Source organism: Natator depressus, chromosome 3, assembly GCF_965152275.1.
Source record: "Natator depressus isolate rNatDep1 chromosome 3, rNatDep2.hap1, whole genome shotgun sequence".
Classification (NCBI taxonomy): Eukaryota; Metazoa; Chordata; order Testudines; family Cheloniidae; genus Natator; species Natator depressus.
Window position 1 is genome coordinate 181,799,562 of NC_134236.1, and position 26,480 is coordinate 181,826,041.

The 26,480-nt window shown below is 40.0% G+C and overlaps 1 protein-coding gene across 27 annotated transcripts in view; it reads left to right on the top strand.

The window, feature by feature from the left end:
• Positions 1-26,480, top strand: part of NRXN1 (neurexin 1) — a 1,220,951-nt gene that overhangs the window by 855,511 nt on the left and 338,960 nt on the right. The gene's annotated exons all lie outside the window — the stretch shown is intronic.

The following is a 26,480-nucleotide window of genomic DNA, read 5'->3' on the forward strand; positions in this document are numbered from 1 at the left end:
GATTTTTTCCATTCCAATTGAAAATAAACACTGACTTTGTGCTCATCGTCTAGATGACTGTTATGTTGAAAATGATCCAAATGTCAAGCATGCATTATGATGTTACTGGGTTGGATTTTTAAAAGTTCATTGATGTCATTCCCATTTGAAAGGAATGATTAATAAGTATGTCATTATTAGTGGGCACAGCCTCATCTCACTCTTCCATATAGAAGGCCCAAGTGCAGATAAAGTCTCAGTCATCAGAGTCTTATTTGCCTTATACCATTGCAAACATGGAATAAGTCCATTGACAGAATCTGGCCCAAGGGTTGGACTAATTTAAATAGTTCAAGTATTACAGCCACCATCTTGGCCAATGCACTGAGCATGGAATCAGGAACTTCTAATGCATGAGCTGCTCCTTGCTCTGTAGCTGGGGTTGCAACAGCAGATCCTCTGTTGATCTGGAACTGAGGGGAATCTGTAACACACAATCATCAGTGGGCTACTCAAGGCCAGTCCAAAGGGAAATACACATATGAGTTCTGAGCAAAAGGAGATCTCAGCCTTACCTGTGACCATCATCCTTAATACATCCCATAATATGACAGTGCACTGCTTTCCAGGTAAGTATCAAAAATCTATTCTCTCTCACTCACACTCTCTCTCTTTCACATACACACTCATATACTCTTTCTTCCATCTCTACCTTTTGTAACAGCATGATATTTTCCTTCTGTTGGCCTATCCATATGGTTGCTGCCCAGCTGCCCACATTATGTGTTACCCTCCTGTTTTGATTCCCTGGTACTGTTGTCTGTTTCATGGTCCACCTGTTATGGCTGCTTGCTATTATCTTCTTGCTTCCCTCTCTACCTAATTATTATTTACTACCTTCCAAAATGCATAAATTATCCCCTCCCTTGGACCTTCCTTTAAAAGTGTTCATTCAGATGAAGGAAGGAATGGTGCCATCAACATATGAAATCTTAACAATGGCTCTGGTGGATTGCTTTCAGTCCTATTGTTTTACAGAACAACATTGAGTACAGGTACCATGGTGATGGATGTATTTTTAAATGCACAGATAGAAAAACCAGACATAAATATACCTACTTAAAAACAGAAAATTGGAACAAAGATACCATAGGTGCTATAGTGCAGTCCATGGGCCAGACTCTGCTATCACTTACACTAGAGTGACCTCAAGGGAGCTGCACCAGTGTAAAAGCTGCATAGGTAAGATCAGAAACAGGCTCTGTGAACTGTGTGGGTTGTTTTAAAGTACGTTTATATATCCAACTAAACAGAGGTATTGATGGTGATTTGGGGAAAGGAACTAGAGATATGTCAATGATTATTTTTGCCTCTCTGATTGACAGTGTTTGTTTGACTTTTGCCACTCATCTTTGCAACCTGAATATCTCGTTGTTAGATGATAAACAGTTGTCATGATCACCTTTTTTCCATTCACATCTAGCTAGAAAGTTGTGACCTAATCTTCCTAATGCATACCTCACCAACACAATACATGCTTTGTCATCTTCATACTCAGTTACTGAAATGATCTTTACTTGGTGCTACACCTCGAGTCTATTTGGAAACAGAAACTAGCACATAAATTGGCGGCCCACTTGTCAAGGGGGCTTGTTGCCATAAGCATGCTACACCGGTGTTGTATGCTCTGCACTGGCTGCTTGTGAGGCTCTGTGTAGAGGCTAAGGTTACATTTATCTTATAAAACCATACATAGCTTGAGACCTGCACAACTGAGAGACTCTCTCTCCCCCATGACATAATGTCACAAATGAGTTTAGTAGGCAAGTGAGTAGAAGATCTCTTGGCATAATAGAGAAGGGGCTGCTAGCAGGGCTGTCCCATGAAACCGTCTTGGCTTTGGAACTCAAGCCTTTGCTCTGAATGTATTGATCTTCAAGCTCATCCTTTTAAGGAGCTTTTGGAGCAAATTGTTGCTTGAGGGACACTTTTCTTGTGAGGGCAGGGTAATATCCCTCTCTTTTATTTCACTGAAAGGTGATTGCTGCCGTATGTGGCAGGGGTTGGTGCTGGTTTTATTTTTATGTTGAGTTGTCTCAGGTGTGTAGAGGTTGGGCTAGTTGTCCTTTATTATCTCTCTTGAATCTAAATAAAATAAAGTAAAATAAATATATCTAAATAATAAAAATGTAATTGGTCAAGGGATTTTCTCAGATGAGCACAGCACCTTATTCCTATGCAAACTCTCAGATAATGTTAGCAGCAACAAGGAGGCTGCAGTTTAAATATACCAAATTACCTTCTTTTTATAATTAACTCTTAAGACTGTTAACATGGGAGGAAAATGAAAGGAGAAAGATAAACCATTGATTATTATACATGATGTGACAGCTAAAGTGATTTCTTTGGAGGGGGAATTTTTCCCCTCATTGCACACTGCAGCAAAGGAGCAATTTACTGTATGCTGCTTAGAATTAATAAACTGAGATATTGATCTGGGATGCAAGGCCCCTCCATAAATTGGGGACAGAGTGTGGGGGATGAATTAGGAACAGCACTGCTTGCTGAGGCATTAAACTTCTTCCCATCCACAAAGCACATGTATATTTTCTCTGGAATTTCCACAATTTATACTTGCTCAGCACTTAAGATAATGAATCCTTTTCTGAAGTTGAGCTTTCTATATGTCAGTGAAAGTGTAACATGCTGAAGCTAAGCCTGATAATGATACCAAGTAATCATCCCCTTTAAAACAGGAATTACTTTAATGAACATTAACAAAGAATATCAGTGTGAGTACAGAGTGTGCCTAGTAATATTTAACGTGACCTTCATATAGATAATAACTCTAATTAGGTGTTTTTTCATAGGTGCTGGCAGACAGTTGTGATTGCATTCTTACAGTACATTATAGGTTTTCTTTGGTTTGGTGTTTTGTAACTTAAGCTCACTATGTGTTTCTTCACAGCTGATCTATGATATATCAGGCTTCAAGCTTTCAGCAAAAATAAATAAATAAATCCTTGAAACATTTGATCATGTACAGAAAGGTACCCATCAAGAAAGATGATCTTGTGAGTGAGGCACTGGGCTGGGAATCCAGAGATCTGAGCTCACTTCTCAGTTTTGCCACTCACTTACTGAGTAACTTTGGGCAGGTCATATGTCTTGGTGGGCAAAAAGGGTGTGGGATTTTTTGGAGCTGGTTGGGAATTTTGCAATAACCCCTTTTTTTTTTGCTAAAAAATGTCAAATAATCAAATCCAAAACTGTTCACAAAAGTAAATCTATTTCAATGAACCTTACAACTGAAAAAATGTCAGGGGAAAAAGTTTTGAAATTGTCAAAATTACGTGTGTTTACATTTTTGAACCAGAAAGTTTTGTGTTTTTGAGTCAAATAATTTGTTTTTAAATTAATTGCTTTAGTCTGAAAATGGCTAAAAAAAGACAAGTTCAAAATAAAAATGAAACATTTTGGAATTATTGAAATGTAATGTTTATATTGACCCAAACTAATTGTTTTTTGGACTGTCAATTAATAAAAAATGTCAAGACTGACTTTTTGTCCCAATTCAGGATGGGAAATTTCTTTCACATCTTGAAAAATTTTGCAGGATGGAAAAACAGTTTCTTTCCTATCTCTAGTGTTTTTCAATTGCATTTGCTTAGCCAAATTATTAACAGGCCCTAACATTTGATTTGCTGTATTCCTGACAGCAAATTTCACATAGTGGTAGGGGGATTGCTGAACAATGCACCATAATGCAAACTCAACCCTTTGCTTGGCATTTAGCAACCAAACCCAGCTTTCATCTGTATCAAGTTCATGAGGCTCTTGCTAATTTTAAATTCTATTTTAGGTAAGCAGCCTGATAATAGTATCATTCCTGATGCTGCTACTTTTGCCCAGTGTTTAAAGACACAGTCTTTTGTTTATTTTCCTCTGTCATTGTAGATAAAGTTTAGTAATCATTGTGATGTTACACTCCATATTTTCTATAGAAATATTGTTCTGATATGAATATGGCATAACTAAGATATGTTTTATGCAAGATGGGTCTTGTAAGGTATCATTGGAAAGGTTATGATTTACTGAATGTGATTATCCAATTTGTATGTATTTATTTTTTCTGTATATGAAGTTAGGAATATTGACTATGTAACAATTACATCTGTGTCTATACTTGGGAAATGCCCACCAAACAGTAACCAATCAGCCTTAATGGGCCATTAGAAAAAGACAATGAGTCTTTAAAGATGTGGATCTCCCATCTGCCTGGAGTTCCTTCCTGTGGACATTGCAAATAAACCCCGTTTCTTAGTTGCTTTGACACTGCAAGGTCCGATGATAAGATCACCTGCTACAAAATACCTCCTAGGACACTGCTGGTACTTTTCCTCTGTAGGGGGATGGGGATCAAAAAAAGGTTTCCCACTTTAGGTAAATCCTTTTTAACGCTGGGGAAGGGATTAATCTGGACTCTCCTGCATTGCCCATGTAAGAAGAAGGACTGCTGAAAATACCTGAAGAGACAAAGGAACTAACCTAGGGAGAAAGGCAGCGGTGAGTTCAGACTGAGACAGGGGTCCAGTCTGTAAGAAGAGATAACTGGAACTGTAAGCTACAGAAACTCTGCAACTTGCCTAAAATATCATTTAGGGTGAGAAATTATTTCTTGACACCAGTCTTTTTAAGATCTTAAGCTTAGTATGCATATTTTGTTTTATTTGCTTAGTAATCTGCTTTGTTCTGTTTTCTATCCTTTATAATCACTTAAAATCTGTCTTTTGTAGTTAATAAACTCATTTCTTGTTTATAACATAATGCAGTTTGTGCAATTCATATCTGGGAGGGGTAAGAAGCTGTGCATATCTCTCTTCACATTGAGGGAGAGGGTGAATTTTTATGAGCTTGCGCTTTGCAGATCTTCCTACACATTGCAAGGTTTGTAGGTATCTGGGGTTTACCTCTCCACAGTGGGTGTGCACATGAGTGCTAGGTGAATCTTCTCACACAGATCTGACTGCAGTCTGCATCTGCAGCTGGGTGTGGTCTTGCCTGAGTGTGTGTAGTAAAGGGGCTAGAGAGCCTGGCACAGCAACCCAGTGCAAGGGAAACCCAGGCTGGCAGGGCCGGAGGACTGAGTGGAACCCCAGCACATCAGGTGGCATCCCAGATTAGGGGGGTCAGACCCATCACAATCATATTATACCAATTCCAATCATAAGGTGCCAATAATCATAGAATCATAGAATTGTAGGACTAGAAGGGACCTCAGTAGGTCATCTAGTCCAGTCCCCTGCACTTGTAGCAGGACTAAGTATTATCTAGACCATCTCTGATGGGTGTTTGTGGAACCTGCTCTTAAAAGTCTCCAATGATGGAGATTCCACAACCTTCCTAGGCAATTTATTCCAATGCTTAACCACTCTGACAGTTAAGAAGTTTTTCGTAAGATCCAACCTAAGCTGCCATTGCTGCAATTTAAGCCCATTATTTCTTGTCCTATCCTCAGAGGTTAATGAGATCAATTTTTCTCCCTCTTCCCTGTAACAACCTTTTATGTACTTGAAAACTGTTATCATGTCGCTGCTCAGTCTTCTCTTCTCCAGACTAAGCAAACACAATTTTTTCAGTCTTCCCTCATAGGTCATGTTTTCTAAATCTTTAATCATTTTTGTTGCTCTTCTGTGGACGTTCTTCAATTTGTCCACATCTTTCCTGAAATGTGGTGCCCAGAACTGGACACAGTGCTCCACTGGAGACCTAATCAGCGTGGAGTAGAGAGGAAGAATTATTTCTCATGTCTTGCTTACGACATTCCTGCTAATACATCCCAGAATGATGTTTGATTTTTTTGCAATAGTGTTATAGTGTTCACTCATATTTAGTTTTTAAATCAGTGTTGTGTTTTTCACCCAAAAGTCTACACCTTATAACCGAATGGCTCCCCATTTTCTTTAGTGGTCCTTCTCGAAAAATATTGTCCCTTTCCAAGGAAGGGGTCGGCAAAGTCCGAGAAAGCTTTGCAGGCTTATGCAAATGCAAGGGATTGTAGTCCGTGATGGAAAGAGGGCTGGTAGATTTCTTTGAAAACTCCACCCCCTTTCCACAGGACATCAGTGTCATGCTCTGCTTTCTCACTTACAGATACACAAGTTACAAAGGAAGGTCACAGTCCATAAAGCATCATATTGATCATTTGCAAATCTTATAAATAAATCTGCAAATTTTGGGCTTAGTATCTGATGCCAGCAAATGGTTCTGAATGCCCTCTAATTGTTTCCATGCAAAACTGCAGATGTTGCACTTTTTGTGATTCATTTCGAGTGGAATGTTTCCTTGAATCATCTTTTATTCCTTCTATCTTAATATCTTAGAAGGTGATTCTCTGTGGAGATAGTAGCCTGAGGACATTGTTACTGAGCTCCTAGGATGGTAGCTATGGGTCCATATATTTTTTTCCCAAGAGGAGAACACTGCGAGGTGCTGAGTACTTCTTCTGAGTACTTCTGAGTGTGCATGGAGACTGAACAATTTATAGATGGTACTCAGTACCTTGCAGATCAGTCTTAGAATGAAGAATCAATGAAAGGATGAAAATATAGGATGATTCCAACACTGCTCTGACTAGCTTGCTTCTCTTTCCAAAGTAGTTTAATTGCAAATAGCCCCATACTTAAGAATCTAAATGTTTTCATAACACAATAAGAACAAAAAATAATATGTGTTGATCAGCTGGATGCTTCATTTTGTTTTCCCGGGTAAAACCTATACATTTTCAGCTGTGAAATTCATGAACTGCAACTGCAAGAAGTAATTGGGAAGTTTGGAAGGTGGGAGGTTGGGGCTTTTTTTACTGAGCACCTTAACTGGTAATTTTAAAAAAATGAAAACTAGAAGAGATACTGCAGATATTGAAAAGTGTTGAAGATGCTTAAATAATTGATTGGGTTATTTTGTTTTATTTTTAAAGGTGCCTATTTTTATCTAACTAAGGTACGTTCAGCCTAAAAACAAAATAGAGGATTGCAGACAGGAACCATTCTACTCCTGTAGTTAAGAAAATGTTAATGTTTCTATTACAGCCCTGCGTATTTTGTGAAATAAGATAATGATTATAGTAATTGGTTCCAGACTGAAACTTAGCTGAAAAGATGGAGACTTAAGATCAGGGCTTGTTTTTATTGTATTTTGATAATTATTTAAAATGTTGTTGTTGGTTACTGATTATATTACTCTAGTTCCCCCAGACCCCAGTTAGGGTTAGGGCCTGTACTAGATGCTATACAAGCACCTAGGCAGACACGGTGCCCATTCCAGATAGTTTACAGTCTAAGGTCCTGATCCAGCACAGCAGCCAATCATGTGCTTAATCTCTCTAAAGTCAATGGGGCTACTCACATGCTGAAAGTTAAGCATGTGTTTTTATACTTTGCTGGATTGGGGCCTACTCACCTTTGAAAATTTAGGCGAACATGTAAGCTAAGTAATAGGCAAATTTCAGCCCTGTTTTACACTCTCTGCAAGACCAGTAGGCCCATCGTTGCTCATGCAAATGCTTCTCATATACGACTCTTCTGTGGCTAAACAGAACACATCACTCTCCAGATTTGACAAGCTAGCCGCTTTCACATGTGCTAAATTTTCTTTAAACATAATGGGCCTGATTCTCCTCTCACTTAATGCCAGTTTTACTTTGAGGCAACTCTCAGAGACTTCCATAGCAATTACTCATGTTTTGCACAGAGGAGAAACAGACCCAGAATACAAAAAACTAAATTTGTTATTCTAGCCTAAATTAGGACAGGTTCTCCCTATATATTTGTTTCTGACAGATATGTGTGTTAGCATACTTTTTACATTTGCCAGAGTTTTATAAGATTAGTGTCAAGAGCACAGAACTAAACATTGTTTTGATATATTTTCCAATATAATATTTTCAAAAAGACAGGCAAGATGCACCAATGTGAATGAGACATTACTGTTAAATTTACCTGTAAGTACTCAAAATGTACTTAGTAGCATCAAAACAGATCTGACGAAAAGTTTATCATAAAAACCCAGATAATAAGTAGTCAATTAATGAAGGGATGATACCATAGGTAGACAGTTAAACACACAGAGAGTATATATAGACAGATAGATATGGACTGTCCTTCTAAAATCATTTGTCTTTTTATATTGTTGGAATGTAAGAAAGATTTTAATGTTATGTTTTAATTCTTGCAAATTACTTGCCAATTTAATACCAGCAGCAACTAAACAGTAAGTAATTGCTTATGATAATGAGTGCAAACTAATTTACTGGAATATGTTAATATTCACAATGCACTTTTAAACTGCAGGCTGTTCTAAAAATACTACTCTCTTGTTTAACTGCAGCTTTAGGATTGCATTGTTATTACAGATACTAGCAAAATCATCAAAAACCTAGCTTCTCACTGAATAGTCATCTTACTGAGACTCCAGCCTATGCAGGCAAGACATCTGTACTATCTTCTGAGAATATGAGCAAAAAAAAATCTAGGTTTAAACAATTTATCTTAATTACTGATTGAGAACAGTAAGATAAAATGAACATTTATACAAGGACAAATACTTCTTTCCCATATGGATTGTAAAAAATAATGCAAACAAACTTAATGTTGAATGGTATACAATCATTGATTATCTTAATTTTCAAACATTTTCAGTGGATTTAGTGCTTTTGCAAGATGCCAGATTGACATCCCTAGTGACAGAAGTCCTCTATGTGTCCCCAGTAGAGATAGTGATTGGAAGCTTTCTCATACTGCCCCATCAATATGCCTCAGCTGATCTTCAGGGACATTCCTTGCACTTTGTTTGGAGCTGCCAACATTAATGCCTGTCAGTTGTGGGTGTGGCGGTTTTTGCAACCTGCACACTTGTTCATTATGAACTGAAATGAGATTTCCCAAGACATTTCCATATAGAATGAGTTCCACAGGCAGATTTCCATAATTACTAATTTATTTATTTTTATATTTGGCAGTTGGTATATTTTGCAGTAAAATGTGTGTCTTTAACCCAGGAGTTCCCAAATTGTTGAAAGCTGAGCTCCTGACAGGAAAACAAAAGCAATCATGTGGCCAAACCTAAATGCGTGGTGATTCTGATTAGATTGTGTCAATTTTTCATAATATAATACTTCTCCTTTCTTTCATGCTTTGATGAGCAATGTTGACATTTAAAGTATCATAGCTGACATCTGAGTTCAGTGGCCCTGGAACACTTTTAACAGTGGGGGTGCTGAAAGCCAGCCCCCTTACCCCTGTCCACACCCCTCACCCTCTGAGCTGGTGCCAGGAGCAGGGCCATGTTTCTGGGTGGGGGGCCCGGACAGGGGTAAGGGTGCTGAGGCTGGGGCCACAGCTGGGGGCAGGCACGGGGCCAGAAGCAGAGCCCTGGACGCTGGCCGGCAGCTGGGATTGTGGGTGCTGGGCGGCAGCCAGAACCCAGAGCATGGGGCCGGCAGTGGAGCCCCGGGTGCGGGGCAGCACCTGGGATCCTGGGCACGTGCAGCAGAGCCTCATGCATAACCTGAGGGTGCAGCAGAACCGCCCGCACCCCTAGTTCCTGCACCTATGTTTGAGTTAGCCCCCGTTGAGGCAAATGAGAAGTTCATACCTCACAGTTTTTATTTCAGATTCTCTGCAAACTTTGGAAGACATCGCTACATATGTTGCACTGGATTGATATTTCTGAGGTTTTCCTCACAACCCGAAGAGCTAGAGATCAACTTTTTAAAATGAAAACTGAGTCTCAGGAGAACAATTTGAATGGCTTATCTATCCACATACACCTTTCCCACAGGGGTTTTCCCAGTCTGTCATAAAGCATGCAATGTCATAAAGTAAAGTAAAGCATTACATTTGTCCCAAATGTCACAAACAAAGAGGAAAAATAGATTAACTTAAATATTTAATTTTATAGAGTGTACATGATAAAAACAATAGTTTCTATGAACACTAACAAACTCACAATTTTTTTTGCCTGGTATTTTTAAATATCCACATACAGTTCTTATAGTACAAGATGGTAAATTACAAGACCTGCATGGTGGGCACTGTTATCAAACATGCTTGAGCTCCCTCTATTAGAGTACTTAAGCCAAAATTTGAGAATTATATGGATCTTTGTTATTTCCCCTAATACTTCAAGAGGACCTCATTTCCAAGATATAAATCTCTTAAAAGGCAAAGTTTCTTTTATTTAAATATATATATTACAAAATCCTATACTCCTTTACCATCCCTCCCCTCCTCACACAACCTAAGGCCCCTGGCATTTTGATTTAATGTTTTATTTTAATGTAATCATAGAAAAGTAAGCATTTTTTTAAAGTAATCGTAGGAAAGTAAGACTTGAACGGATTTCAATGGGTCATCAAGTCCAGTCCCCTGCAATCAAGGCAGGACTAAGTAATAACTAGACTATTCCTGACAGGTGTATGTCTAACCTGTTCTTAAAAACCTCTAGTGACAGAGATTCCACAACCTCCCTAGGCAATTTTTTCCAGTGCTTAACTACCCCTAAGAGTTAGGAAGTGTTTCCTAATGTACAATCTAAACCTCCCTGTGATGGGATCCCTGGGGTGCAGCCTGGGACTGTGGGACCGCTGTGCCCCCTTAACTCTCCAGGCTGGGCTGTCTCTTACAATGCTTTGCTGCAGACAAGCAGCATACCCCTCCAGATGCTATTATCACTCAGTACAACCACATGTGGAGCCCCACACCCAGCTAGATTTCATGAATCCTCCCAGAGCCACATATGAATCACACAGAGAAAGGCACCAGCCAAATCCCCCCAGCTCCCAGGCGTATACCTCAGGAATATATCATCTTGCACTGCTCAAGACAAGAAGTGCAAATTTATTAATTGGTTCACCACTTCATCAATGGAAAGTGGATACACACCAGCCTTTGTAAACCAAACAGATTTACCAAACACTTCAGGCAAACTCACTGGTAAAGATAAACAGTTAAACAAGTTTACTGACTACAAAAGATAGATTTTAAGTGATTATAAATGAATTTGCTTCAGTCTTCATGGCTGAGGATGCTAGGGAGATTCCCAAACCTGAGCTGTCTTTTGTAGATGACAAATCTGAGGAATTGTCACAGATTGAAGTGTCATTAGAGGAGGTTTTAAAATTAATTGAGAAACTTAACAGGAACAAGTCACCGGGACCAGATGGCATTCACCCAAGAGTTCTGAAAGAACTCAAATGTGAAATTGCGGAACTCTTAACTATGGTTTGTAACCTGTCCTTTAAATCAGCTACTGTACCCAATGACTGGAAGATAGCTAATGTAACGCCAATATTTAAGAAGGGCTCTAGAGGTGATCCTGGCAATTACAGACCAGTAAGTCTAACATCAGTACCAGGCAAATTAGTTGAAACAATAGTAAAGAATAAAATTGTCAGATACATAGAAAAACATAAATTGTTGCACAAAAATCAACATGGTTTCTGTAAAGGGAGATCATGTCTTACTAATTTATTAGAGTTGTTTGAGGGGGCCAACAAACATGTGGACAAGGGGGATCCAGTGGACATAGTGTACTTAGATTTCCAGAAAGCCTTTGACAAGGTCCCTCACCAAAGGCTCTTACGTAAATTAAGTTGTAATGGGATAAGAGGGAAGATCCTTTCATGGACTGAGAACTGGTTAAAAGACAGGGAACAAAGGATAGGAATAAATGGTAAATTTTCAGAATGGAGGGGGGTAACTAGTGGTGTTCCCCAAGGGTCAGTCCTAGGACCAATCCTATTCAACTTATTCATAAATGATCTGGAGAAAGGGGTAAACAGTGAGGTGGCAAAGTTTGCAGATGATACTAAACTGCTCAAAGTAGTTAAGACCAAAGCAGACTGTGAAGAACTTCAAAAAGAGCTCACAAAACTAAGTGATTGGGCAACAAAATGGCAAATGAAATGAAATGTGGATAAATGTAAAGTAATGCACATTGGAAAAAATAACCCCAACTATACATACAATATGATGGGGGCTAATTTAGCTACAACTAATCAGAAGAAAGATCTTGGAGTCATCGTGGATAGTTCTCTGAAGACATCCACGCAGTGTGCAGCGGCAGTCAAAAAAGGAAATGGGAAGTTAGGAATCATTAAAAAAGAGATAGAGAATATGACGGAGAATATCTTATTGCCCTTATATAAATCTATGGTATGCCCACATCTTGAACACTGCATACAGATGTGGTCCCCTCATCTCAAAAAAGATATACTGGCATTAAAAAAGATTCAGAAAAGGGCAGCTAAAATGATCAAGGGTTTGGAACGGGTCCCATATGAGGAGAGATTAAAGAAGCTAGGACTTTTCAGCTTGGAAAAGAGGAGACTAAGGGGGGATATGATAGAGGTATATAAAATCATGAGTGGTGTGGAGAAAGTGAATAAGGACAAGTTATTTACTTGTTCCCATAATATAAGAACTAGGGGGCACCAAATGAAATTAATGGGTAGCAGGTTTAAAACAAATAAAAGGAAGTCCTTCTTCACTCAGTGCACAGTCAACCTGTGGAACTCCTTGCCTGAGGAAGTCGTGAAGGCTAAGACTATAACAGGGCTTAAAAGAGAACTGGATAAATTCATGTAGGTTAAGTCCATTAATGGCTATTAGCCAGGATGGGTAAGGAATGGTGTCCCTAGCCTCTGTTTGTCAGAGGGTGGAGATGAATGGCAGGAGAGAGATCACTAGATCATTACCTGTTAGGTTCACTCCCTCTGGGGCACCTGGCATTGGCCACTGTCAGTAGACAGGATCCTGGGCTGGATGGACCTTTGGTCTGACCCCCAGTATGGCCATTATTATGTTCTTATGTTCTTAAAGGCAAAAAGTCAGAGTTAGTTACCAAAATAAAATAAAATATAAGCATGCAATCTCAATTCTCAACCCTGTTAGACTGGGCAACATCTAGATTAAGCAGTTTCTCACCTCACTGGATATTGCAGTTCATAGTACAGAGGTTTCACCCTTGAAACCTGGGCCAGTCTCCTCTGTTGGAGTCTTCAGTCTTCTGAGCATCCTTGTTGCTTGCAGCATAGGTGGGGGAAGGAGAAAAGGCCAGGCATGGGGCCACTGTGTTCTGTTTTATACCCTTAGTCCATGTGCTTGGAGAACACAAGTCCAGGCATGTCTGGTGGGCATTGTTGAGTCACCACCTGGCAAGGCTGACAGTTCCATTTATGTGGCATTATGAAGATGAGTCATTGCATTGTAGCTCCCTTGCTGGACAATGACTGTTGATGGTTTTTCGACACCCGCACAGGCATTGGTTATCCCCCTGGTTATTGTCTTTGGGGAGCTAGTATCTGGGTGCTTCCCAAACCGACAGCATATTTTAGTGACCATCATATAACACAATTCTCATGACTTCATATGTATTAATGATATACATATTTAGATGGAACAATGGATCTCAGCAGATCATAACCTTTTCCATGATACCTTACATGGCATGCTTTATATGCAATATCACAATTATATACAAATGATGAATATGGGGGTTACAGGGTGCTCCCAGGGGTGTAGAGTGTCACACTCCCTTGCTGTAATTTAAGCCCATTGCTTCTTGTCCTATCCTTAGAGGTTAATGAGAACAATTTTTCACCCTTCTCCTTGCAACAAAATATTATGTACTTGAAAACTGTTATCATGTCCCCTCAGTCTTCTCTTCATCAGACTAAAGAAACCCAGTTTTTTCACTCTTCCCTCATAGGTCATGTTTTCTAGACCTTTAATCATTTTTGTTGCTCTTCTTTGGACTGTCTCCAATTTGTCCACATCTTTCCTGAAATATGGCATCCAGAACTGGACACAATACTCCAGCTGAAGCCTAATCAGCACAGAATAGAGTGGAAGACTTACTTTTCATGTCTGGCTTACAATGCTCCTCCTAATACATCCCAGAATAATGTTCATTTTTTTTGCAACAGTGTTGCACTGTTTACTCATATTTAACTTATGATCCTTTATAACCCCCAGATTCCTTTCTACAGTACTCCTTCCTAGGCAGTCATTTCCCATTTTGTATGTGTGCAATGGATAGTTCCTTCCTAAGTGGAGTACTTTACATTTGTCTTTATTAAATTTCATCATATTTATGTCAGACCATTTCTCCAGTCTGTCAAGATCATTTGGAACGTTAATCCAACCCTCCAAAGCATTTGGTATCATCCCCAAAATTTGTAAGTTTACTCTCTATGCCAGCGGTTCTCAACTGGGGGGTCTGTGAGCCTTTCAGGGGGGCTGCGGGGCCCTGTGGCTGAAACCCGGTGCCCTGAGCCCCGGTGCTGAAGCTGGCGCCCCCTCGCCCCTGAAGCCAGAACCGGCACGGGGCTGAAGCCAGCGCCTACCTTCCCCAAAGCCAGGAGAGGCGTGGGGCTTAAGCCAGCATACTTCCTCCCCCAAGACAAGAGCAGTGGGGGGCTGAAGCCAGGAGCCCTAGCGCCCCCCACACTGAAGCCGGAAGATCCACTGGGAGTCCCCTGTGCCTGCACACAGCCCCTAGCTATCCCTTCTCTGCACCCTGAGCTACCCCCTACCCATACACAGCCCCTAGCTATCCACTGCCTGCACCCTGAGGTACCCCCCACCTGCACACAGACCCTAGCTACCCCCTTCCTGCACCCTTAGCCACCCCCTGCTTGCATACAGCCCCATACCCCCTGCCTGCACCCCGAGCTACTCTTAGAATCATAGAATCATAGAATATCAGGGTTGGAAGGGACCCCAGAAGGTCATCCAGTCCTACCCCCTGCTCGAAGCAGGACCAATTCCCAGTTAAATCATCCCAGCCAGGGCTTTGTCAAGCCTGACCTTAAAAACCTCTAAGGAAGGAGATTCTACCACCTCCCTAGGTAACGCATTCCAGTGTTTCACCACCCTCTTAGTGAAAAAGTTTTTCCTAATATCCAATCTAAACCTCCCCCATTGCAACTTGAGACCATTACTCCTCATTCTGTCATCTGCTACCATTGAGAACAGTCTAGAGCCATCCTCTTTGGAACCCCCTTTCAGGTAGTTGAAAGCAGCTATCAAATCCCCCCTCATTCTTCTCTTCTGCAGACTAAACAATCCCAGCTCCCTCAGCCTCTCTTCATAAGTCATGTGCTCTAGACCCCTAATCATTTTTGTTGCCCTTCGCTGGACTCTCTCCAATTTATCCACATCCTTCTTGTAGTGTGGGGCCCAAAACTGGACACAGTACTCCAGATGAGGCCTCACCAGTGTCGAATAGAGGGGAACGATCACATCCCTCGATCTGCTCACTATGCCCCTACTTATACATCCCAAAATGCCATTGGCCTTCTTGGCAACAAGGGCACACTGTTGACTCATATCCAGCTTCTCGTCCACTGTCACCCCTAGGTCCTTTTCCGCAGAACTGCTGCCTAGCCATTCGGTCCCTAGTCTGTAGCGGTGCATTGGATTCTTCCATCCTAAGTGCAGGACCCTGCACTTATCCTTATTGAACCTCATCAGATTTCTTTTGGCCCAATCCTCCAATTTGTCTAGGTCCTTCTGTATCCTATCCCTCCCCTCCAGCATATCTACCACTCCTCCCAGTTTAGTATCATCTGCAAATTTGCTGAGAGTGCAATCCACACCATCCTCCAGATCATTTATGAAGATATTAAACAAAACCGGCCCCAGGACCGACCCCTGGGGCACTCCACTTGACACCGGCTGCCAACTAGACATGGAGCCATTTATCACTACCCGTTGAGCCCGACAATCTAGCCAGCTTTCTACCCACCTTATAGTGCATTCATCTAGCCCATACTTCCTTAACTTGCTGACAAGAATACTGTGGGAGACCGTGTCAAAAGCTTTGCTAAAGTCAAGAAACAATACATCCACTGCTTTCCCTTCATCCACAGAACCAGTAATCTCATCATAAAAGGCGATTAGATTAGTCAGGCATGACCTTCCCTTGGTGAATCCATGCTGACTGTTCCTGATCACTTTCCTCTCATGTAAGTGCTTCAGGATTGATTCTTTGAGGACCTGCTCCATGATTTTTCCAGGGACTGAGGTGAGGCTGACTGGCCTGTAGTTCCCAGGATCCTCCTTCTTCCCTTCTTCCCTCTTCTGCCTGCACACAGCCCATAGTACCCCCTCCCGCACACAGACCCAGATACCCCCTCCCTGTACCCTGAGCTACTCCCCTGCTTGCACACAGTCCCTAGTTGCCTCCTGCCTGCCCCCTTTGATACCCCCCCAGCCTGCAAACAGCCCCTAGCTATCCCCTCCCTGCACCCTGAGGGGTTTTCAAACTTTTTGAACTAAGTGCCCACTTCGAGTTATATTTTTTGGTTGCTGTGATGGGTTTGGTCACAGAGATCCCCTTGGGACTGTCACCTGATGTGCTGAAATTACCTCTGGGCCTGGCCCCTTTTCCCTGCCAGCTTGGGACTCCAGAACCCTGCATTGTTGAGCCAGACACACTAGCCTGCTGCAACAAAGGCTCAGAGTCTGGGGCATGCCCCCAAAGCTGCAGACTTTAACCAAAAACAGCTCAGCAGGTTACCTCTCCAGCACCCAGACACCCAGTTCCCAATGGGATACAAACCCCAAATAGATCCATTTTACTGTATGTAAAACTTATACAGGGTAAATTCATAAATTGGTAAATTGTTCACCCACTATATCATTGATAGAGAGATATGCACAGCTGTTTGCTCTGCCAGGTATTAATCACTTACTCTGGGTTTATTAATAAACAAAAGTGATTTTATTAAGTATACAGTATGAAATTAGGTGATTTCAAGTAATAACAGACAGAACAAAGTAAGTCACCAAGCAAAATAAAGCAAAAACATGCAACTCTAAGGCTAATACGTGAAGAAACTGATTAAGGCAATATCTTACCCTCAGAGATGTTCCAATAAACTTCTTTCACAGAATAGACTCCTTCCTAGTCTGGGTCCAGTACTTTCCCCTGGTACAGTCTTTGTTAGATCCAGCAAACATCTCAGGTGGTAAGGGGTTTTCTCATGACTGGCAGCCTCTTTTGTCCTGCTCTACCCCCTTTTATAGCTTTGGCACAAGGCGGGAATCTTTTGTCTATGCTTATCCCCACCCTGGCCTCATCAATGGAAAAGTACAAGGATTAAGATGGATTCCAGTATCATGTGACATGGTTACATGTCCTGTGAGACCCCAGCCTCCATTCTTCCTGGGCTGGCACACATGTACACAGGAAGGTTTGCAAGTAAACAGAGCCATTTATAGTTCATTGATTCTGAAGCACCCTTAATGGCTTCCACTTAATATGTTTACATCAGTAATACAAGTTTATGTCTTATTCTCCTAACTCCAGACATAGAAATAATACATGCAAACTAATAGGATGAACACACTCAGTAGATTATAAGCTTTGTAGTGATATCTTACAAGAGACCTTTTGAACAAAACATATTCCAGTTACGTCATATTCACATTCATAAGCATATTTTCATAAAGCATATGGAGTGCAACATCACAGTTGTGTTCCCCCACAGCCCAGACAGGCTGGGTGGCCTCTTGAGTGAGTCGGGGTGGAGTTGGTGCTCCCTATCTGGACCCCGCTGTGCAGAGCTGGCTTGAGCCCCACCAGCTCTTCCCCTGCCCCCATAGAAGTAAAACTATGCCTATGCCCAAGGATCCCCGACCCGTCCCAGAGTCCTGATTCCTCCCCTTCACCTCCCCCCGCTGGGCCCTGGAGTTTTTAATAGCATGTTGAGGGGTGTCTCAGAAAGAAAAAAATTGAGAATCCCTACTCTATGCCATTATCTAAATAATTTATGAAGATATTGAAAAGAACCAGACCCAGGACTGATCCCTGCAGGCCACCACTCAATATGCCCTTCAAGCTTGACTGTGAACCATTGATAATTACTCTCTGAGAACAGTTTTCCAACCTTATAGTAGCTGCATCTAGATTGTATTTCCCTTGTTTGTTTTAGAGAAGGTCATGCAAGAGAGTATCAAAAGCCTTACTAAAGTCAAGATATACCACATCTACCACTTTCCCCCATCCACAGGCTTGTTTTGATAGATGAAAGGTCTTCATAAAGAGACTGGTGAGATTTAAGCTTGGTCCATTGAGCATAATGTAATCCTATAGGTTTGGGATATACAGGACTAATTTATGGAAACATCTAGGCACAGAGGGGATAGCTAAAGAGTACGTATCAATTTTAACAGAAATACTGTATTAGTTTCATTGTAAACCATTATGAACTTCAAAGTGGTTAAACCATGCTCTTTAATGACCAGAACTATGTAAAACAAATAGTTGAAAACATAATATGTTCATTTATCACATCAGTTCTTGTTCCTCTGAATCTGGCATTAAGCTGTCGCTCACAAACAGCAGCAAAAGGACTTTCCAAAGAAGAATGGTCACAATTATGATAATGACAAACCATGTCACATTTTTGTGCCAGACTACAATTGGAAATCCATTATGTGGTAGCACATAAGGACAGGAGGAATTGTTGGTCAGAAGGAAAAAGCTAATTGGTCCAACCTGCCAGGCCCCCTTTAGTTTTCATTGTGAAGGTCGAGTCAGCTAAGAGATCATTGAATCTGTTTTCACTGTTGACCATTGTTTGTTTTATGTGCAGTTTTGGTATCATATGCAAATCATAAGCAAATTCTGAGGTCTCACAATCAATGTTTGGCATAATAACTGGGAAGTCTTTCCAGTAGAGTATCATTTATAGCTTCTTGCTGTTTCTGGTTATTGAGCTTGTTTTTGATCCAACCAGATCTTTTCTGTATTATACCCTGGCTCCTTAACCGATAGTTTTCTATGTGAAATGTATTCACGATGAGGATAAAGAGTATATTTGGTTTGTAAGTTTAGAGGCTCAATTTCTTCAGTTATTACTCTGCAAATCAAATGAATTGTGTAAGGCTGAGTGTATTTGTGCTTATTTAAGGCAGGCAATATAATGCTATCAGGAGCCATTAAAAACTTCAGATGGTCATCCTGATAGCAAATGGAGGTGACCAGTTAAGTGACATAGCTAAATTATTGCAGCTGGTAATCTCAGAGAATAACTTGCATTCTTGTTGGAAAATGTAATGTAATATGCATTTGCAGAAAAGTAAATATGAGCGGATTGCTGCGTTGTTCATTTGATTGAGATAGCTTAGTATAACCTACTTAATATCTGAGTGTCCTTATGTTTAAAGAGTGAAATTCATTTCACCCACATAAAGCTAAAGTGATTGGGATTTATGCAGGTGAAATGTTAGAAGGTGTACTGCACTGAAACTCACTGACCTGGTGACGGCAGTCAAAAGGCTGGAATTGCAGTCACATCCTCTCCACACAACTTCCTCAAGTCGTTAGAGTCATTGGATTTGCATAATCACGGATCCAGTGGCCCATACATAGTCTGCTCATCAGTGTTGCTTTCTGTCACTGAGACCCACTTGACAGCTGCTTCACTGGTAGATCCTTCTGTTTTCTGTCATGAGCTTGTAAGTGGGGTGGTGGGTCAAAGATTTGAGATCCCTGCCAATATTTTTTGTTAGAAGCAGACAGGTTGGTGTTTTCACATTTTCAGGTGGTTACAAGATCAAGAAATACTTTGCAGGCTTCTCTCTCCTTCTATTCAGATTTCCCAGGCTGAGAGTCCTCTTGCAATTAAAGTTAAAAGAAATCTGATGAGGTTCAATAAGGATAAGTGCAGGGTCCTGCACTTAGGATGGAAGAATCCAATGCACCGCTACAGACTAGGGACCGAATGGCTAGGCAGCAGTTCTGCGGAAAAGGACCTAGGGGTGACAGTGGACGAGAAGCTGGATATGAGTCAACAGTGTGCCCTTGTTGCCAAGAAGGCCAATGGCATTTTGGGATGTATAAGTAGGGGCATAGCGAGCAGATCGAGGGACGTGATCGTTCCCCTCTATTCGACACTGGTGAGGCCTCATCTGGAGTACTGTGTCCAGTTTTGGGCCCCACACTACAAGAAGGATGTGGATAAATTGGAGAGAGTCCAGCGAAGGGCAACAAAAATGATTAGGGGTCTAGAGCACATGACTTATGAAGAGAGGCTGAGGGAGCTGGGATTGTTTAGTCTGCAGAAGAGAAGAATGAGGGGGATTTGATAGCTGCTTTCAACTACCGGAAAGGGGGTTCCAAAGAGGATGGCTCTAGACTGTTCTCAATGGTAGCAGATGACAGAACGAGGAGTAATGGTCTCAAGTTGCAATGGGGGAGGTTTAGATTGGATATTAGGAAAAACTTTTTCACTAAGAGGGTGGTGAAACACTGGAATGCGTTACCTAGGGAGGTGGTAGAATCTCCTTCCTTAGAGGTTTTTAAGGTCAGGCTTGACAAAGCCCTGGCTGGGATGATTTAACTGGGAATTGGTCCTGCTTCAAGCAGGGGGTTGGACTAGATGACCTTCTGGGGTCCCTTCCAACCCTGATATTCTATGATTCTATGATTCTATGATTTAAGAAATGGTGTTGTTCATGCTACAAGCTTATTTCATCTATTAACCTTATTATTCATAATAATTATTGATAGGAAGGCATAGCACTATATCAGATAGAATACTGTGTCGTTAGATTGTTCATCATACTTGCTAGGGAACAGTTGCAACCTTCACTGTACAATGTACATGATACAGCTAGCTTCTTTCAAAGGAAGATTCATCTCAGCAAACTGTCTAAGATAGACATTGACACTGGTATGTATATGTTACTAGTAATGTTACTTGCTCGTGAACCAACATTTAACCCTCTTACTGTATTTGTACCACTGCTCTCAGTGAAGACAACAGGCTTGCATTTATTTAGCAGCACTTTCATTTTTCAATGTATGTTTTATACTCTTTTTCCGAGAAGGGTATTACTTGTGAGAGCCTTCAAAATTATTTACTCTGGAGACATCATAAAATATGGGAAGCACTTCCATAGCAAGGTAAATGATACAAATGACATTTAAAAGATGGGTAATTGGATGCCCATGGGTAAAAGATATCCATAGTAATTACAAGACAGCTAAAACTCTGTGTTTCCAGAACAAAAATAATTAAGGCCTCAACTTAGAAACAATGATACTTTAAACAAAAAGAATCTCAGTAAAAAGCTAGGTAGAATAAAGTAAGGTCAGCATTTTCAACCTTTGGTGTCCAAATCCTTATTTAGGCACCAAAATAGGAGGGCTTATTTTCTAAGGCACTTAAGGATTCAGCAGCACCCATTAATTTCAGTCAGAGCTACTGGGTTCTCACCACCTTTTGAAAATCAGGCCTCTTATTTTAGTGCCTAAATAAGGACTCACCAGCCTAATTTTAGGCACCCATTTTTGAAAATATTTGTTTGTTGTCTGCACAGCACAGTGAACATTTATGGCAATATAAATAAATAAATAATGATGAGGAGCCTGAAATGGTAATTAATTTTTTTCTTCTACAGACCCTTGGGTTCAGATTCTCTAATATATAAATACTTCTGTCTGGGCAGAACCACTGTTGTGTAACAAGAAGAGCAGGGCAATTTTCATTTTGAATTTTACTTCAATATTATTTAAAAAAAGGTTAAAACTGAAAACTAAAAGTGATTCTTACTTTTTTAGTTTGGATAGGAAACTGAAAAATCAGTTATTTGCATAGCTCTCGTAACAAGTTCTGTGCAGAATCTGATTCATGAACAGTTCTTTCGAAACTTACAAGCTTCACTAGTTTTTCTAGCGGAGCTTTAAAATTCCTTTAACTAGAATTATTTAGCTTACACAATTTCCAAATTTTGCGAGGTGGGTCTTTGGAGCTTCCAAGCTCCATGAGCCAGGACCATCAACTCATTTTATATTGGACACCAACAGATGGTAACAACATTTGGTTGCTGTTAACATGGGTAGGATTTGAACTGGTATCCTAGTCTTAAATCCTGTTACAAATCCTTTCAGATAGCCAGTGCCTTAACTGCATTCTATTTGCATATGAGCTTCTGGCACAACTAATAAGTCGTGAAAAATAAATCACTGGGCCCCGTATTCCTCTAGTCCCACAAATGCAACTGTCATTTATATTAATGTTTACTGTGGCAGGAGGTAAAAATACACTAGAAAGCTCTAACAGTTTTTAATTCAAGAAGAATTTTGGGCTGTAACAGTCCTATTTATCTTTAAAAGTGTATTTGAGTTTACTGATTTAATCCTTGAGTCTGATAGATGCTTTTATATAGTATCCTTCCTAAATATTTTTCTTCTCATATCCTCATAATGCACTTGCCCCAAAGCACAATCAATAAATTTATCCTTAACAAATTATTTGTTGACAAGGCTGTAGGAGGAATAAAATGCACTCTTATTTATAGATATTTGACTTTCCTTTGGTGAATTTGGAATTTTGCTCAAAATTTCCCCGAACGTCAACGTTGGTTGGAGACCAAATATGAAAATGTCAGCACCAAGATTATGAACATGTGAAAAGGCAGGGTTAAAATGAAGACTCCTTTGAAGCCTCTGCCATAGCTGACATGACTAGTGCCTACTATAATGCTTGTATAGATGTGTTTGTGTGCATTTATACTGAATGTTTCCTCTCACTGATGATTTATAACTTGAGCAAATAGTCACACTGAATTCAATGGGATTACTCATGTAAGTAATTGCTCGCCAGTGGGAGTAAGAGTTCACAATCTGGCCCAAAATGATCAAAAGTGCTGTTAAGGTGTAGTACTGAAGGAAATTGCTTTACTGTATAAGATAACTAACCCTTTGTTTCTTTTGAAGCCAGTATTGTTTACACCTGATTTTTTATAATAGTTAAAAAGCACTTTACTTTTTTATTAAAATAACAAAATGCAGGGTTTTTTTTTTAGTTTTATGTGTTTCAATATTTTAGACCTTTTATGATACACTCTAATGTAACTAGAATTCCATAGCTCAATAAAACTACCACTTGGTCTAATTTAATATCCCACACATTGCCATTTTAGTGGAGAAAGTAAACATTAAAATACTGACATTACATGGGAAAAACAGTATTATATGGAAAGATAATATGCATAAAATCTTAACACAAAATTGAGATGAACACGAGGAAAGTAAAAAGCATGCAGGTATGTTGTTTGATTTGAATGAAACATTTGAATATATCATATTCAATATAAGAGTCATACTATTGAAAAGCTCTGCAGTTATACACAGTAATAGACACAGTAAATGGATACTAAACAAAATATGTATCTGTTTAATACCATATGGGTAAGCAGACAGCCTTGAGTTGCTGCCAGGCTATACTGAAACGAGCACAGCTTTTCAGAAAGATTAATTTTGCAAACGAGTAGGACTTGAGAGACCCAAACCATGAAAAACCATTACTGTTTCTGACCACTGGTGGTTTATTACCATCAGAGCCGCACTTTCAGTGTTAAAAATCTCAAAGAGCTCCATGGACATGTTTTCTAAACTCTCTTGATTCACGAGACCATAAAGAATGGTATAGTATATTGTGCAGGTAAGAGCTGCAAATTGCTTGTTATAGACTTGCATGTAGCTTCCGAGTACCATGGTGAGAGTATCACTGCTTTTGACAATGTAATTCCACGGCTTTGAGTGCAGTTGAGCTGATGAGTCCCAAACAAAACAATGCCATAAACTGAAAAAGAACAAGGAACCTAATGATTTTTCAGTGGCACTGTGTTGAAAGAATAGCAAAGAAACGGTAAGGTTTGTCAGACAGCATAGCAGTCTTTGTGGGGAAAGTGAACTAGCTTTTTTCTGTTGTTTTTGAATGGATTGGAGAGCTTGTCTATGTAATACCAACAGACCCTGATTATTGGCAGGTGGGATTGAACCTGGGACCTCTGGAGCTAAATGCATGAGCAAAAAGGCACATGGCTCTTAGTTAAGACTGTAGCAAACTCATCAATTTCTAGCTGAGTTAGGTGCCACTAGAGGGGACAGAGCTGCAGGCATACGTTACATCTATACTTACAGTGCTGCTGTAGCATTTAGTGAAGCCACTATGTATGCTGATGGGAGAGCTCCTCCTGCCAGCGTAGGTATTCCACCTCCCCAAGAGGTGGTAGCTATGTTGACGAGAGAAGCCCTCCAATTGACATAGTGCTGTCTACACCAGGAGTTAGGTTGGTATAACTAAGTCTCTCAGGGCTGTGGTAGTTATACTGACATAAGTTGGTAGTGTAGACCAAGCCTATATCTGATAGCAAGCAAGCTGGTTTGGAACAATTGCTTAGATATTTTGTAGGCTTTAATAGTTTATTGCAAAGATCGGACAATAAGCTAAGGCTGAGTAATGAATTTTACATTATTATATTTGCCTTTCTTGAACTATAAACACTAAAGGACCTATTCTCAGCTTAAGGGCCATTTTTGCATAATTAACATAAGAAACTCAAGGAACGTGACTTCTTGTGTAGCTTATACAAAGGCAGTTCTGTATTTGTTAACATGGATTAATTAGCCTGTTATCATACGTTCAGTTAGTATGCCTGGCTATGAACGTGATGGGCAATGAGACAAAAGGGAGGATCTGATGGAAAATCATGTACTTATTTAATGAATAATTACAAAAAGACAGATTTGTAAATTTAAAGTAGTAAATTTAAATAAGTACATGATTTTGAGTAATTTAAAATGTATACCTTGATTTATGCAGTTCTTCTAGCATTGACCTTGACATCACTGCAAAGGTAGTGTGGGATGAATTGCTCACCAGTTTATTGGATGGACAGTATTTAAGGGAGGGCCTGTACTACACAGATCCAGTCTAGATAAGAACTTCAGTGTCTAGAGGTGTTCAAATCTGGGGACTTGATTTGGGGCCATTGTATGCATTATATATAAATATGACTCCACTGTCATTTAATAGGTGCATCTTCTTTTTCTTCATTTTTTCAAATCTTCAAAGGAAAATTACCCCTTCCCCCCATTTATATCTTTTGTACTGTTCTAATAGTATCCTCTATAGCACTGAAGTGTACAGAATTGTATTCCTTACTTATGCTGTTTTTTATAGGAACCTCATTCAAGGCCTGATCCAAAGGCCCGTGAAGTCAGTGGAAAGACTCCTGTTGACTTCAAAAAGCTTTGGATCCGGCCACCAATACTACAGTACTGGGGGTAAATCCCATCCTTTGGGGAATTAACGTGGCATATACTATATGACAATCTGAACTGTATCACTCACTACATTGCTCAAGGTGTTAACACTAGTGATATAGACAGATGCTTTTGGACCACCAGAAGTGGCAGTACCCATATAATCAGTCTTTAGAGATGCAGCTATCCCTGTCTACTATTATGAAATGCTTTACAGAAGTTACTGAACACTTCAGTTAATGGAAGCTGACTTCTTGCTGTTTGTCAGACTTCTCTCCCACACATCCTATGCACATGGCCATCAGCAACCACCTTTGTGACTGCCTAAACCTTCAGTATACTGTCTACATTGCACAAGAACAATGCAGAACTATGACTTGACTTGAAGTTTAAACAGCACCTTGGGTGCTAGAGCTATGATTCACACACTCCTGTTTGTCCCTGCTAAAGAGGGCTGACAGGTTTCCTTGCAACAGATGCCAGTTGGCAACTTACCATCAAGAGAGAGGCCAAGAGAATTTGTTGACTCTCAGAGCTGTCAGATAGGATTGTTGAGTTAAAGTGTACTTTACACTTTTTTTTTTTCAAGGCCATGGCACAAAACAGAAAATAATATTATAAAATGGATTATAACAGGAACCACATAATTGCAAAACTAATTAGTAGATTGGTAATACTAGCAGAAAAGTTATGTCAGAAATGAACATGAAATATGCTTTAAAAGGAAAATTTAACTCAGTTTCTTTGAGATCTCAGGCAAAGCTGTCTATATGGAGAGGTCATGGTTCTTTGAAGCCATACAACACTTCTTATTTACATCTCCGTACTATGGCCTCAATTGAAATTCCAGTGAATGTTCAGAGAACTTTTTCTGTGGTATTTGCCTAGCTGTACAATATGAAAAGAAAAAACAAAATTACAATAAAATTCTGAACACCAAATGTGAAAAATTGCATCTTGTCACACCACTCTATAGGAAAGCGTTCAGTTTATATAAGACTTAACGAAGTTCCCGTTCCATATTCAAAAGAAGAGGACTACTTCTGACTGTATTGTAAATCAGAGATCAAATGTACAGTTATCACATTGGACGCTGTTTTAAGGATACACTTTTGTATATTGAAAACCCTTGGGTAAATATCTATGTTAGTTCATAGAAAATGTGCAAGTGATGGATGATGAAGTTAAATGTGTGCCCTTAAACATATTATCTGATCATAGAGCCCTAAGATTTGTTTCATACAGAACCTAGATTTTATAAGTGCATATTTGGTATTGTGAATAACATGAAAAGCTTTCTACCATTGGAAGCTCTCTGCTAGAACTTTGTATATTGCCGATTACTCCAAATAATGCTTGACAATGCTGAATAG